At 40.7% G+C, this 14,815-nt stretch overlaps 1 protein-coding gene across 3 annotated transcripts in view; it reads right to left on the bottom strand.

Moving 5' to 3' along the window:
• The window catches only part of lpp (LIM domain containing preferred translocation partner in lipoma), a 136,373-nt gene that overhangs the window by 114,377 nt on the left and 7,181 nt on the right, over positions 1 to 14,815 (bottom strand). For all 3 annotated transcript variants that reach the window (XM_076726685.1, XM_076726683.1, XM_076726684.1), the window contains one exon: positions 1,111 to 1,155. The gene's annotated coding sequence lies outside the window, so the exon portion shown is untranslated. The remainder of the gene's footprint in view (positions 1 to 1,110; positions 1,156 to 14,815) is intronic.

Consider the following 14,815-nt stretch of genomic DNA (forward strand, 5'->3'; position numbering starts at 1 on the left):
TGCTATTTTATAATAAATCTAAAATAAATTTCAACATGTTCACACCCTTTCAGTGCAAAGCCATGTTTTTGTTTTTACATGAAAGCTGAATTTATACCTCATCAGGTTTCCACACGTGGAGCCTGGTCATTATTTCTTTTTCTAATTGTTTCACAGCTGCTTCTTTTGTCTGTGTGGGTTTCAGTCTTTGTGCTCCTCGTGACCTGTGTTATCACCACAAAGGGCCCCTCCAGTCTTGCCGCGGTGCTCTGACAATCATGAGTTAAAACACTAAATAATAAATCAATTCCTTTGCTGGAGGCGACCTCAGCGGCACTGTGACAGCGCTTCGATGGAGCTGCAGGAATCTGGCTTGCATGTCTCTCTGAGCAGTAAAGTGGACAATGATTTTTTTGAAAAGGGGGGAAAGTATTTTTTCCACATTCAATGTCTAAAACACATGACTGGTCTGTCTCATAACCAAGGCTAATTGAATAAATTAAGAATGTATCACGGGGACTTACTGTACGTCACTCGGACAACCTCCTGTCCTCCAGCCAACACATACATGCATTGACTGGGCAACAACACGGTGCCACAATCCTCTCTTATAAATACAGACACAGTCACTCGGTTATGAATACATTATGTATTCCCATATCATTCAAAATAAAACACATTTTTTGCCTTCCTGGCTGAGAATCAATGAAGCAGTGAATGATGTTTTTTTGCTATTTATATACCATAGTTACATAAGGACATAATTTAATATTGTTTACTTCATGTTAATATGGGACAACATCATTATATTAAAATATTGAAAACATTACCTAAAATATTTTTTGAATGTTGTTTGCTGTAGAAAAATGTGATGTAGGAGACGAAGAACGGTGAAAATTATTATAATTATTTGTTAGTTATCAAGCTTTCACCAGATGTGGGAGTCGTGCATGTTACTGAACATATGAAGACGTTTCTTTATTCTCTCCACCACCGCAGGGGCAGCAGATAAAATATGCTTTAATATTGTCTTGCAGGAAACATTGGAAGGCAAATAAAATGAAATTAAAAAGACAAAGACGGAGGCCGCTGTGTGCAAACTGTTGTGGAAAAATGAGGTCGAGTACTTACCCGAATGCTAACACTGCGTGGCGGCGGGGACGACAGATCAGACACCTGAAAAGACACACAGCGTCATTACAGAGCTCCCACATTAAAGCAGCAGAGGTGTAAAACACAGAGACAGCGAGTGAAGGCAGAGCGGATCCCTTCCTTTAAACTGTCCAGTGTTGGACTGCGGCAGCGGTTTGGCTCTTTAAATCATCTCGGCGCCTTTCGTTCAATTGTTTACTTTAAAAAGTTTCATTAAAGTGCAGCTCGAACTCCTCAAGTGAAATACTAACTTTTGACTGCAGGGGATACATTCAAAAATGATAATTGTGACTGAAATTTCTATTTCTGGTGTTGTGAATGTCCTACATTCTGTTTAGATACAGGTAAGGGTGGGGGTGGAATGATTTTTGTCTCCAGGGCCCAAAGATGTGTATTCCTCTTGCTGAGGAATTCTTTTGTTCTGATAAATTGACATTGTCAGTTTCCCACATTGCCACAGTGTGGCATATACTATAGGGAGCAGCAGTGGGAACACAGATGCTACATACGATTGGCGTCAGTCAATGTGACAGTTCTTGTTTTTTCTTTTCTTTTGAGGGAGGGGGGTCTATTTTTCTAAATCTGAACTTCCAAGTCGAGGAAGCAGGAAGGAATAGGAATTAATACACCTACACTCCCCTTCTCCCTTCAGAATGGCAAAAATCTCTTTGTACCCACATCATAATTACTGGTGGGCGCCAGTTCGTGTTTGTTATCGTGCCTCCTTCTCACTGTTTTTTTTTTTTTTGCAAGTATAATACAATGTTTTGAGAACATGCAACTGACAACTAAGTCTTTTCTCAACTTCACTTCGGTTTCTTTGCGCCGTGCTAATGTTAAGGAACGAGTCTCGCTTGAAGTGGCGTTCCTTGTTCTAGCATATGCTCCCTATTTTCAGAGGCGCTGTTTTGCAGAAGCACAGCGAGTCGCCGGGCGCCGAGGAAGAGTAACCAGCAGCCGGGGTGCTGGGGACACGCTCCTCCAGGGAAACCACGCTGATGAACAAACTCTATTTTGGTGTCTTTTCATGCAGTCTGACACTCTGATTCTCTTCAAAATGCAGCCTCAATTACTGACTAATTTGAATGTGTTTACCTCAAAAACTGTTTTACTTTCCACTTTTAATTAAGTGCTGAGTATCGAACGGTGGTGTAAACTTCAAGATACCGCAGAAACAGAACAGAATCTTTATTAGGACCAGTTAAATCTGGAAGAATGTGCCTTCAGCATGTTTTTAGGCAACGATTCAAACTTTTACTGCAACAATGTGAACAAATAAGTATGTGTATTACAACTGAAAAGATCATTATGTCACTGACAGAAAATGAATCTTCAACGCTTTTGATAATAAATTAATAATTTTCGCAAATTCTTCGGCAAAAACACCAAATACTTTGTGAGGATTTGCTGCTTTTCTGTTTTATCTGTGTAAATTGATCATTTTTGGTCAGACAAAACAAGACATTTGACGTTTTTTTTTCCCCACTATTTAGCCTGAGCAAATAATCAATTAAATGAGGTTAAAGAAATCCAAAGATTAATAAAGATATAATAATAAATAATACAGCTTATCTGCAGCCCTGGAGAGCATATTTTCTCATATTTCCCTTAGTGATATCAAGCCTTGCAGTTTAGAGATAAATGCCAATTATACTTCTGCCATAGAATAAACAAGTAAATGGAATTTAATTTGCTGTTGACAAAGCATTGAAAAGTGATTAGAAACCTCGACAACAAGCTGCCTTCTCAGACACAATGTCCCATTTATTCACAACCCTTCACAGAGCTCGCTGTCAGCACTCTTTGCTGGGACTCATTTTTGACCAAACAGTGAAAAACATCTCCTCTCGTAGAACGCCGCCGTTAGCGTTCCGCTCCAAAGCAGCACAATCGAGGCCAAACTTCTGCTGTTTGCATATACCGGGACTGTCGTGCCATCTACCCACACAAAAAGACTGTGAAACTAACAGCTAACTGGGGACCTTATTAAGTGTTCAGGAAATATGCTTCACTTCCTGTTTGCTTGTCTGGCAATCAACATGAATTGTGCATCATGGCTATGTGCTTTGGATATTTATACCTTTATTTACCCAAGGTGAATTTACTTTTTCAGCAACTCCATCGCTCGCACACGCAGCTGCACACACTCGCTCCTGGAATCTTCCTACAACAAACACTCATCTTGTACCACCACGGGCAGAGTTTCTGCAGCTGCCGAACAGCCACAGTCGTAGAAATTCATGTATTAAAACCAGCGCTCATACATGAAGAAGTCTGACTGAAATGTGTTACCAAAGCAAAAAAAAAATAAAAAAAAAATGCTGATGTAAAGCGGCATCGATATCCGACCAATTGCTTTGATTTTCCCAGAGAGGTGGGGGACTTTACTAAATCTGACTGATCTGCATCTGAGCCTCAAATCCTGACAAAAACGAAAGAGTCTGTGCAAGTTTTGTGCCAGTACATGAAAATAAGAAGTACAGGAAAGCACAGGTCAGATGGGCTCATCAGCTTGTGTTTGTGCCAACTGAAGAAAACTCCATATGTTTACAGCAGAACTGCGATGCTGCTCGTGATACAGGCACGCTACCTGTGAGTACAATGATCCTGAACTTCCGCTCGGTGCTGAAATAAAATTTAATTGACTTCCCTCATAACTGACACAAATACATGACTTACCTCTTGTTTAACCTCAATCTTAATTCAATAGCTTTAGCCTATTTAACCAGCACAGATTAGCATCTCATAAATAACAGGAAATGAAATGGTGTGAAAATGACATTTTTCCTTTTTTCTTTGAGTCGCACTTGAAGCGAGCCACTGTTTGTCACATGAGTAACCCATCAATACATCTATAGTCTCTTGTGTATGTGGGTCATTTTTGCTGATTGAGTGTGATCATAAACTGGCGTAAGAAAACATCTGCCCTCAGATGATGAATCAGTTTCACTCTTGAATGAATTAAAAGAAATCAATAAAACATCGTAAAAGCGCACAGGCTAGGCATTCACTTCCGCCGCCGCCGGTGGACAGCGCTGGAGAAGCTGGCACATGGCTGAAGCTAATTGCTGATCTGAGGAAAACGGCCCAGTATGCTTCTTTTCTTTCTGTGTTCTCCAGTAAAATCAAGACCAAAAAAGGCCAAATCACTCGCACTGCAACTGCTGTTTTAATGGGAGCTTTGCAATTCGCTGAAGTGCCTGGCAGTGGACAGCAAAACAGAAATGTTCTCAGCTCTCTTAAATTAGCACAGCTCATTCCCAATAAAAATAAATAACATAGCAAATGTTTCTCAGTGGCAAACTAGTAATATTCATACTACATTATAGACTGAAAGAACACATCTGTTCACAGCACATTTCAGACCGTGGCATTGTTTTAATAAATGAAAGGATGTTCAAATGTTGGCCCACCTTAAGCACCCATCTACACTTTAGAACTACAGTTCCCATAATGCTCTAGGAGATGTAAATACAAATCCTATAGTTACCAGGGGCCCCATTACTGTTTAGTCTAAATTTGTTTACATTTTAGCGAATTAGCACCACTAAAAACATGCAGGAATAGTAAGCAGCAGTTCCTTTTTGCAGCGTGCTCATGGATGTACAGACAACCATCACTGGGTTCAGAAACCTAAAAACACGATGATTCTCAGGCAAGTTCTGCAGTTATGAGGAGCCTTTTTTTTCTGTGATTTCCAGGCAGATTTATTAACATTTATCCAATGATAATAAAATAATAATATCCCTGGAAAGTGAAAGTCGCATTAAATCTTAAAATATGTGTATCGTGTCTCTGTGCTCTGATTTGACTGAGTTACGGCTCAGAGAAGAACAGTTTTTGACACAAACTACATTAATCAGGGTTTTAAAGGGCCACAGATGTGTCACAGATGCTGCTGCAGCTCCAACTGATGCTGTTAAATCATCGGGTCAAACTACAATAACTAATTTCCTGTTGTTTTCAGAACACTGGCATGCACCTGTCCCTTTCACCTCCTGCAGGATTATTGTCTCATGTCCCCCCCCCCCCCCAAACTCTCCAGCTCCCCCTGGGGAGTTTGAAAACCTCTGGCTTACACAAATCAAGCATGAGAGGACACAAAGTCAAAGCCAAGTCTGTAAAGCTGTAATGTGACCACACTAATAAATTAAAGAGAGCCCATTACTCTCAGCCTGGAGCCATCGCCAAATTCCATAAACAAAATGCTACCAATTTAGCTGTGCTGGAGCCACTTCCATGTCCGTTCCCTGAGTACCACAATCTGACCTGAACTGCTTGTCAATTGTTGGATGTGACACACAACTGCAGCTAATTAACTGCACACATCCTGCAGACGGGGCATGTATTTACATTAGATTCAATCGAGTTTAATAGGTTATTCATAAAGATTTCCCTTCACACCTCAGCTTCGCCCTCAGAAATGTTCAGGCATATTTTTTTTTGATAGTCAAATGAAATGAGCCAATTTTGTTCAATGCCGAATCCATTATGATAACTTAGGTAGGTTAAACAATTTTCAGCCTTGTAGACCAAGGGAAAAAAAACACAATGAGTTAAAAACTGAAATTATCAAAGCCATTAAACATTCAGATAGAGTAATTTGCTATCAAACACAAGTGATCATCCAAGTACATTAGACCATTAACACATTTCTAAAGACTTCCAATCTGTCAAAGAAATGTAATTTAGGCCCTGAAAAGGTCTTTATTTATGAGGTTATGATGGACAGGCTTGAAAGAGACTAAAAACAAGGGTACATGCATCACAGTCGTCTAACTCTCAACGCCTCGCGCTGCACTCGCGACCATTCTGGTATTTTTATCGGTTATATGTGATGTGTGTGAATACTCCTGATGCCATTTTACTCCAACAGCTGACCCAAACATTATTCTCATACAGACATACCAAAGTTGGTCCATTTCCTCTGTGGACACATGCTTTCTAAGTGCTCCTACAATGGACTGCTTGATTGGGCCTTAATGTTTACAGCCTGAAAAGGGAGTCCAAACCAATGAAAAATACATATCTCTGAGAACACCTTGGCCTTTTCCCTAGGCTTTATGGTGTATTTATAACCACTTCTTTACAGCATCGCAGCAAAGTGAAAGGCATGTTCAAATTAAATTAGAGCAGGTTACCTTTTCTGAACCAGGTACAGTACAGCACAACTGGGCTTACAGGAATGCGCCTGAGGGCAGACTGGAGTGCAGGAAATACCCTTGACAGGAAACAAGTGGCTCATTTGATTTATATCTGACCTGCAAACCATTCACGAGCGCTTCACCCGGACCGAGAATACAGCCGGCTCTCACTTAGAGGTGACGAGACTTGAATTTCTGACTATACCTCTCGTAGATGTAAATACAGTTTCATTTTTCTGAAGAATCATCAGGTAATTTTCATTTCCAACCGCTGAAACTCAAAATACAGATCTTTTGTAGACTAATAATAAACTTCTCTTTGAGTCCTTGCATTAACCTCGCAGTCAGCACATGAAGGGAATGTGGAATGGAATAATCTTCAACAAAATAAGCCAAAAACCAATAAACGTGCCTCCTGGTTGAGGAGCGCGAGCCTTGCAGCCTGCGTTACCTCCCAGCTTCCTCTTCAGCTTCAGAAACATCAGGCAGATACAAAATCTGAGGGCATCCCTCCTAATCTCACTGAGTTTTCTAGAAGCTTCCACAGGATGTCATTCCTCACCTGCCCACAGGTTGCCTCCACTGAGTTTCAGCTCACCCAGTTACCTGCCAATCAGGCCTGAATCGACTTCTGCTGTCGTGATTCCGCCTGTGTCGTCTGCCTGACTTCCCAGTCTGTTTGCTCTGTTAAATCCGTGTGCCTGATACTGACCGTAAGCCTGAACATCCACCCTTACAATCATACGTGACGTGTCCTGTGTCTCCTTCAGTTGCCCCATGACCCGGTCCCAAAGTCCACCGTCAGAGACTCCAAGACTTTGATATTCATTTCTGATAAGTCTGTGAGGGCTCAGGCCTGCCCTGCAGCGAACATGTCAGGTGTTTGTTAGGCTCTCTTTCAGTCTTCTTGAGCTGATCTGCACACTTTCTACAAGTCTGTCCGCTAACAGCCAGTATTGTCCAGTTAATTACACAGTGTTTGGAGCCTCTGCACCCTCCTGCACTCAGAATATCAAAGTCTGTGACATCTCAGTTCCCAGAGTGGACATTTGTACTGGTCCTATCAAATGTAACTTGAATGCATCGTTAAGTTTTATCTCAGCACAAAAATCACGCTCCACCCATGTTACAGAGAGCACGTGCAGAGAGACCAGTTCTCATACCACAGATGGTCTGTGCTGGGCTCTGTGCTCCTGTCAAAACCATTAGAATCTGCACGGCCTCCACTGGTGCTGCAGTCAATTCAGAGATTACGATTGGTTAATGGTTACTATGATGGGTCAGCTGTCATTGACAACAGAGAGGAGATTTTGTGAGGCTTAAAAATCGCCCTGCTTTGACTGCATTTACCACAAAAAAGCTGTACGGAGGAACAGATCTCACCATGAACACCAGAAACGCTGCACAGTGACACAAAACATTCATTAACTTTAAACACAGTGAATGTCAAATACATTTTTAAGGCTTTCCGGTGTGTGTTGATAGTTCATTGTGAAGCAGCATGGCATCATGGGAAATGCTGTCTTCATTGATCAACAACCACCACTGGCAATGAAAATGAACAATCACGCTCCGTCACGTTTCTCTTGGTTTATGCCAAATATATGCAGCAAAATCTTATTATCTATTTTTAAACCAAATTGTCTGTCTCTTCTCGTCCTGTACAGCATGTAAATACTGTAAATACCTCTGATGATTATTGATCTTGTCCTTAAGGACGAACACATAAACATATCCAATCAAATGTGGTGGTAAAAACACAGCATGTGATGAGGCATGGATGCATCACAGGGACTTACTGCCTGACCCCAAAATGGTACTTGAATGAAAGCTGCAAACAAAAGCAAACCTGCTGCTGCTTTATGAAAAGGTGTAGTTATTAAATGAGTTTGGACCGAAAGAAATGCCCGAGGTTTGCTTCTCAGTGCTTTGCTCATTTACAACAAAACAAAAACAAAAGACTAGTAATTGCAAAAAAAAAATCCCTCAAAGGTGGCAAAACAAATGTGGGTTTTATATGTTTCCTCCTAATTTAAAGCTTCTACAATGCATGAAAGTTGGGCAAGTGGAGGGATTTAAGAGATTAGAGAATGCATCTAATGTATGGGATCTGTCTGATATTAACACAAGTGACCTCAAACCTGACACGTAAGGTCCCTCTCAACCTCAGCTTAAACCCCACGGCCCGAGACCTAAAAAAGCAAGCAGGGAGCTCAAATAACAGGCCGGCCGTGCAGAGGTTGTGTGTCAGTGCTTAGAGCGGCGGCACTATGGCACTTGATCCACAATGCACGCTACATCCTTTACAATTGGATAATCCATTAATGAAGCAGATTCTGGGGCAGCTCACTAAGACCCAGACCATAATGTTTAACCTCCTGTGTATTTAGACATGACATGAGAACAGTGAAAGTTAATGCAGATGTGGAGAGGAGACACAAAGAAGCTTTTCTCTTTATGCTCTGACAAACCAATAGTATGTAGAAGTCCCCTCCACCTCCGTCTACATATGTACTTGTAACAGCATTTAAAGTCTAAATCTTACTGCATTAGTGCTCTTAACAGCGCATGAATAGATGGCTTCCATTTAGCTAAGCCTTGGCTTTTATCTTTGTTTCTGTCTTTCTTCAAATCCAATTCAGGTTAATCAGTTTCGAGCAACCGATTGACGTCACAGAGAAAAACATACAAGAGAGAGACTTCATGTCGAGGTGGCTGTTCCACAATGAACATCACCTGAGGACGCTCTGTGCGTATCACGTTTACCCGCTGGTCTACCAGCTGACAGAAAAGTGTAAAAAAAAATGCAACCTTAGGCTGAGAGAACTTAAACATTTGGTTAAAGGGAACGTTAACGCATGAGTCTGTTTACACGTGTTGACTGTAAGAAAAGCTGTCTAAAGCCTTTTTGTGTTTCCAGAGGGAGCTGCATGAAGCCTGATACATGTCCTCGAGTGATGTCACTTGAGTCAGCATCGGTTGGGTGTTTGAAAGTTTGAAAATTAAAAAAAAAAAGGGGGGGGGGGGTTGTCAGTGAGAAAGAAATAAGACCTCTGGAGCCCACTCCTCATCTCTGTTGAGACTGGTAGCTTGAGGCTACATTAGCCACTGCTAGCATAACATAACACACCAAAATCTCTGACTGAACTGTTAGCAGAGGAGGTGCATTCTGGGTAACGTAGGCACGAGTAATGTTTGTGGGGAAATAAAGACGATCGCTCTGGTTTTGCTGCTTCGATTGTGATACTTTTTTAAACTGTCAACCCAAAACTGACAGTTTCATACACGTGTGAAGCTACATCGACAGCATCCACTCAAGGTTAACAAAAGATTGCTGTTAGAGTCAATAAAAAGGCAAATGTTTATTAGAAAGATGACGTTTGTCTGATCAATGGTTAAAAACCTAAAGACAAACAGAACACGTAAATCCACACGGTGGAAAAGCTAAAGCCAAAGAGCTCTCACATTAGAAGCTTTGAACAAATACCAACACCTCAGAGCCTTACAGCCAAACTTGAATTATCAAAGCAATACACTTAAATTGTTTACATGTATTACTTCTTTGATGGTGCTTTACTACTTTAAGGTAAGATAAACTTCATGTTTGGCAGGTATGGCTGAATTCAAAGTACATCTATACCACAGTGACACGGATCCACCTGAATTCTTGGACATATACTACAAAATGAGGTTATGTGAAGACTCAGTCCCAGGTGTAACTCTGCCAGAGCAGACAGTGACTTCCAGCCAGGAGAATGATTTTGGGTCAGTAGGTAATTGCATTGCTGGACCACAGGGGACTTGTTGGCAATTAATCCTGCCAATGAGCCACATGAAATATGCCTACGTACAGTGTGCCAGCAGACTGATAAATGCAGCTCTGTTCACATACATAGCTCTTGCAAAGAGTGATAGGGTGAAAATTTCTGCTGCTGACACCAGCGACTCACAGCTGCAGTGACACAATAAGAGTGTGGCAGAACAAAAAAGTGCTGCGCCTGATGAAACACAAAATCACAACTCTCCCTACTCAATTAAGCACCGCCTTAACGTCTCAAGCACGTGCGCAAAGCTCGAAAATCCTACATTATCAGCTCCTCCAAAACTGGTTTTACAAACTGCTTGAACAGTTTTTATCTGACGGAAACATCCCACATCTACCTCTCCTCCCCGTGTCTTCAGCAAGATCAAGAGAGACCCGTCAGAATAAAAGTTCAATACAGAATGATGTCCAGAAGGCAAATAGCAGCAGCTTTAAAGGGTCATTTACATTGGTTTTAATCCCGAACACTTCCCTGGTAGAGGCTGGTGTCTCATTTACAGTCTCACTTTTCTGTCAAGAATAATTTATAATGTCAAAACTTAATGTGCATAATGAAGACTTTTAAAGACTACAGGCGACTTTCAAGAGTTTATTGAATAAAAAACATAAAATGAGTCTTTTAATATAATAATAATTAACCTTTCAGACAGGAATTGTAAAGTGTTTTACATGAGAGAAATCACAAGCACCAAGTGAGTGCTTTACATAAATGTAATTTACATTCAACACCTTTGTAGAAAAAGAGATATGAAAAAATTTTGTTTAAATTCAATTGAGGAAGTGTCTGAAATTTCCAGTAATTCACAGCGTTGATACTATTTCAGTGACTTGTACAACAAGTATATTCTCTGGTTTCACTACTCGTTGACATTCAAAATTAAAACATTGCTTTAAATATGACTAAGCCCGTCCGCCGACATCCTTCATCCTTTCGTTATTCTAATCTGATTTATGTGGTTTCCAGTTTGTATGTTTTGGCACATCATTAATGGCTCTGTGTTTTGCCAACAACATGCTTCAGTAATTTGACTGTCTTTAGAGGCTGGCATCTGTCACTGCATGCCAAGCAAGTGTATCAGTCACATTGTGTAAAGTGTCCCATTAGCCTCGAGCCTCTGCCTAATCTGAGATTAATCAGTTAGTGGCATCTGATCCTAAATGATAGGGACACAGAGAAAATGTCACTTCTGGCACACAATCACTCCACTGTCATTACGACAATGTTCAAGATTACTGTTGTTTACTGGTCACGAAAGTGTTGATGAACAGCAAACAGAAATCCAGCGAGCGGGACGTGAAAAGGGACGGGTGATGGGAACGCCATGAACAGCGAAAGGCCCGACACAAAGTCAAATCTGTCGACAACAGGAAGTTTTGTTGGTTCCCGGTGTGTTATCACGCACTCAGGAACTTTACCATCATTTCAACAGAAAGCACAAAAAGTTCTCGGTTTGGTTTCTGACCAAGAAAAAAGTCCCTGCTGCTGAGATACTACTTTCTGAAAGTATTACCTATTCCTATTATCCATGTCAGGATTAGAGATGGGAACTGTGGGAGAGAGAGGTGAGGGGATACAGACAGGAAAGAAAGTGCAGAAGAGAAAAAGTGAAAATCTTTTCTTAATTGATTTAACGCAGCTAAAGCAGAAAAATGCCCATAAAAACACCGAGAAGTTTCAAAATACCAACTCTACTTTGGAGACGGACCATTTTCCTTCCAGCCTGCCAAGTCCACACAGCTGGTGTTGATGTTTAGGAGCTTCCTGACTTTATCAGTTATGTTGAAAACAGCCATTGTTGACTTGGCTTTTCCTAATTAGTAATCAGCAATGAAGCCACGCACACGAGTTAAACATGCAACACGGTTCACAGTGTCCCAGTGGGAAGAATCCAGTGCAGAAAGTCTGATTGAATTTTAATAGTGAGGAAGCAACTTCAGCTCAAACTGTTGTTTTTACAGGCTTTTCAAAGTGATGAATGAACAAAAGCTGAAATATTCAGAGTCAATAAGTCCATGTTCAACATCCACAGGTGCTCTGAGACTCTTAAGTCCTATTCATAGTAAATTAGAGAATTTAAATTAGAGCCTAATTCAGAACTGTGGTTAGTCAGAGATGAGCACAAACTCAAGAAGAATTTAGACTTATTTTGAAAAAGACAGCACTACAGAGTTCACTGGCAGCAATGCGAGGCTTTTTCTGAGGGAAATCTGGGCTCTAGAGGGAAATCATTCCCCAAAAAATGCAAATGAAGTAATAGGGTGTGTTAAGCAAAAGACATTTTCTTCTTAGGACATAAAAACGGAATTCTTCGGACACGACAAAGCGTCTGGCGGAGGCTGTTGACATCTCATCACATATCAAACATGCAGTGGGTGTGGGTCATCTTTCGGACTCGGGAAAGGGAAGAATAAATGCAGGCAAAGTCTTGAGGTGAACTTCCTCCAAAGACCTTAAACTGAAGCCGTGATTTATGTTCACACACAGCACTGGCCACCAGCGCGCAGCCAAATCAACATTTAAATGAGGGGCTCAGCCAAAGCCTTGAAATCTGCTGAAAAACAATGTGTCTGAGATTGTTGTTTATTGACTCACAACATCCAGCTTGACTGGGAAAGAGGAAAACTTCAGCTCAGACTGGGAGACGAGTACCAAGCAGACACTGACATATGAAATATTATACGATGAAGAAAAACTCTGAAGCCCTGATCAGCCTTCGATATGTCAGTGCACGTTAACATACGATCCACGTTCAGTCTGCCTCTAAACTCTCAACAGTACAGACAAAAATAACTGTTTAGAAGGCGTCTTTAGTTCTAGAGTAATCAAGAGTTAAACACAAAAACAGAAAGTAATCAAACCCTTAAAGTGATTCTCCTTAATAAGAAAGATAATCTCCTCCGCTTTAGCTTCTTTCTCCTCAGCTCAGTTGGATCCTCGCTGTAATTGCTCTTGTTAATCACGCCTTAATTTGTTGACGAGATTCATTTGGAAGACTCGTCTTGAAAACATACAATCTCTCCCAATCTGGGGATGCGAACATCTTGAAATTAAGGACGGCAAAGTAGAATGAGACCAGATTAAGTCATTTAAAGAGAGCTGGAAATGTTGCCAGAGACTGATGTAACCAATGATCGGTGTCTGTCGACGCTCATTAAACTTGTAGAGCTGCTGAGGTTTCTCAAGTCACTCTGGATACTGTGGCTGTAAATAAAACTGGTGGTGAACTACGATATTTTCAATAAAGTGCAGCGGTAATAGTTCAATATCTATGTTAGATCATTGTCAATCTAACAAATCTGATCACCTGCTAGCATTAGCCACCATAAGCTAAGTGTCATACCAGACCATTTAAGACAATTTTAAGAAGAAAAATGTTTTATTTCAACCTGCACACATTACAATTTCACTCAAAGTCCAGTGGATGCCAATATTTCACCCCAAAAGCAGTCAAAGGCTAAGCGTCTGCCGCTATGCTAGCAGCACCGTTAGGCACAGCAATGCTTTGAGCTAAGTGCTAACATCAATATGCTAATATACAATGACAATATTAATGAATGCAATATGCTAATGTTTATGAAATTTCCTCTCTGGGGGATCAGTAAAAGATTATATTATTAGAATTATCTTATGTTTAGCAGGTGTAATGTTTGCTATGTTCGCCATCTTAATTTATCCTATTAGCATGCTAACAATTGCTGATTAGCGCTACCCATAACCACGATCACTGAGGTTCACAGGAACGTCATTAGTTCTGCACATATTTGGTCATAAACCAAAGCATTGGACAAACTGAAATTTTGACCTGATGACGGCAAAAAAAAAAAAAATGAAATAAAACACATAAAACACATGGCCATCCATCCAAAAGTAGTCAAGACATTTCACCCCCTGTCTACACTGTAGAGCAGTCAAAAATAATACAAACATAAATACTGAAAATGTTTGAAATGTTTACTGGATTTAGTGGGCTGTACTGGGGAGCTGTGTTCCCAGAAAAATAACACATAAAGCATAAAGACACACAGACAGTATGTAGCACAATATGAAAGCAGATGGGTTTAGGCTTAGTTTTTCGCTAGAACTGGACTGTAATATGAAAATTGTAGGGAAAAAATGGCTGAAAATACGCTTTATGTATCCTTTCATTGGCAGATCAATGGCTTATAGTAGCTTATATTCAGTAATGAATGTATGAGTGTACAAAATCCAATATCCAGTAAAATTATATGGAAAAAAAGAACAATTGACACCAGTTGGCATCCAAACAGGCTAACTAGCTCTAAGGCTGAATGCTGATACAGGCCCAGCATAATTTAAAGATAAGAGTAATTAGATAATCACATCACACCATCACTAAAGCCGGCGCAGCAGCAGCGCTGAGAGCTAAGTAAAATCATTTGCCTCTTCCCTTTACTACCTCTGCCAGGCACCTGCCACTATATGTTTGAAGTGTGAAAGTAAGAGCCAGGAGGAAGGTCAGACCTGTTAAATTGTAGATATCAGCTTGAGTGAATGTTTGCAAAACCAGAATTATGCAACGACCCGAGCTGCCCCCAACTCACACTCAACCACATGTCATCTCCAGGAAAACACGCTGAGCTATTTAACAACTTCTATCCTACGACGTCTATTCAATTTGCTCAGACGCAACAGACTCCTGCACTCTTCACCTTCATCTCTAACCTCCTCGTGTTACTGACAGACAGTCGTATACAA

The sequence above is a fragment of the Chaetodon auriga genome, chromosome 3 (assembly GCF_051107435.1).
Source record: "Chaetodon auriga isolate fChaAug3 chromosome 3, fChaAug3.hap1, whole genome shotgun sequence".
Classification (NCBI taxonomy): domain Eukaryota; kingdom Metazoa; phylum Chordata; class Actinopteri; order Chaetodontiformes; family Chaetodontidae; genus Chaetodon; species Chaetodon auriga.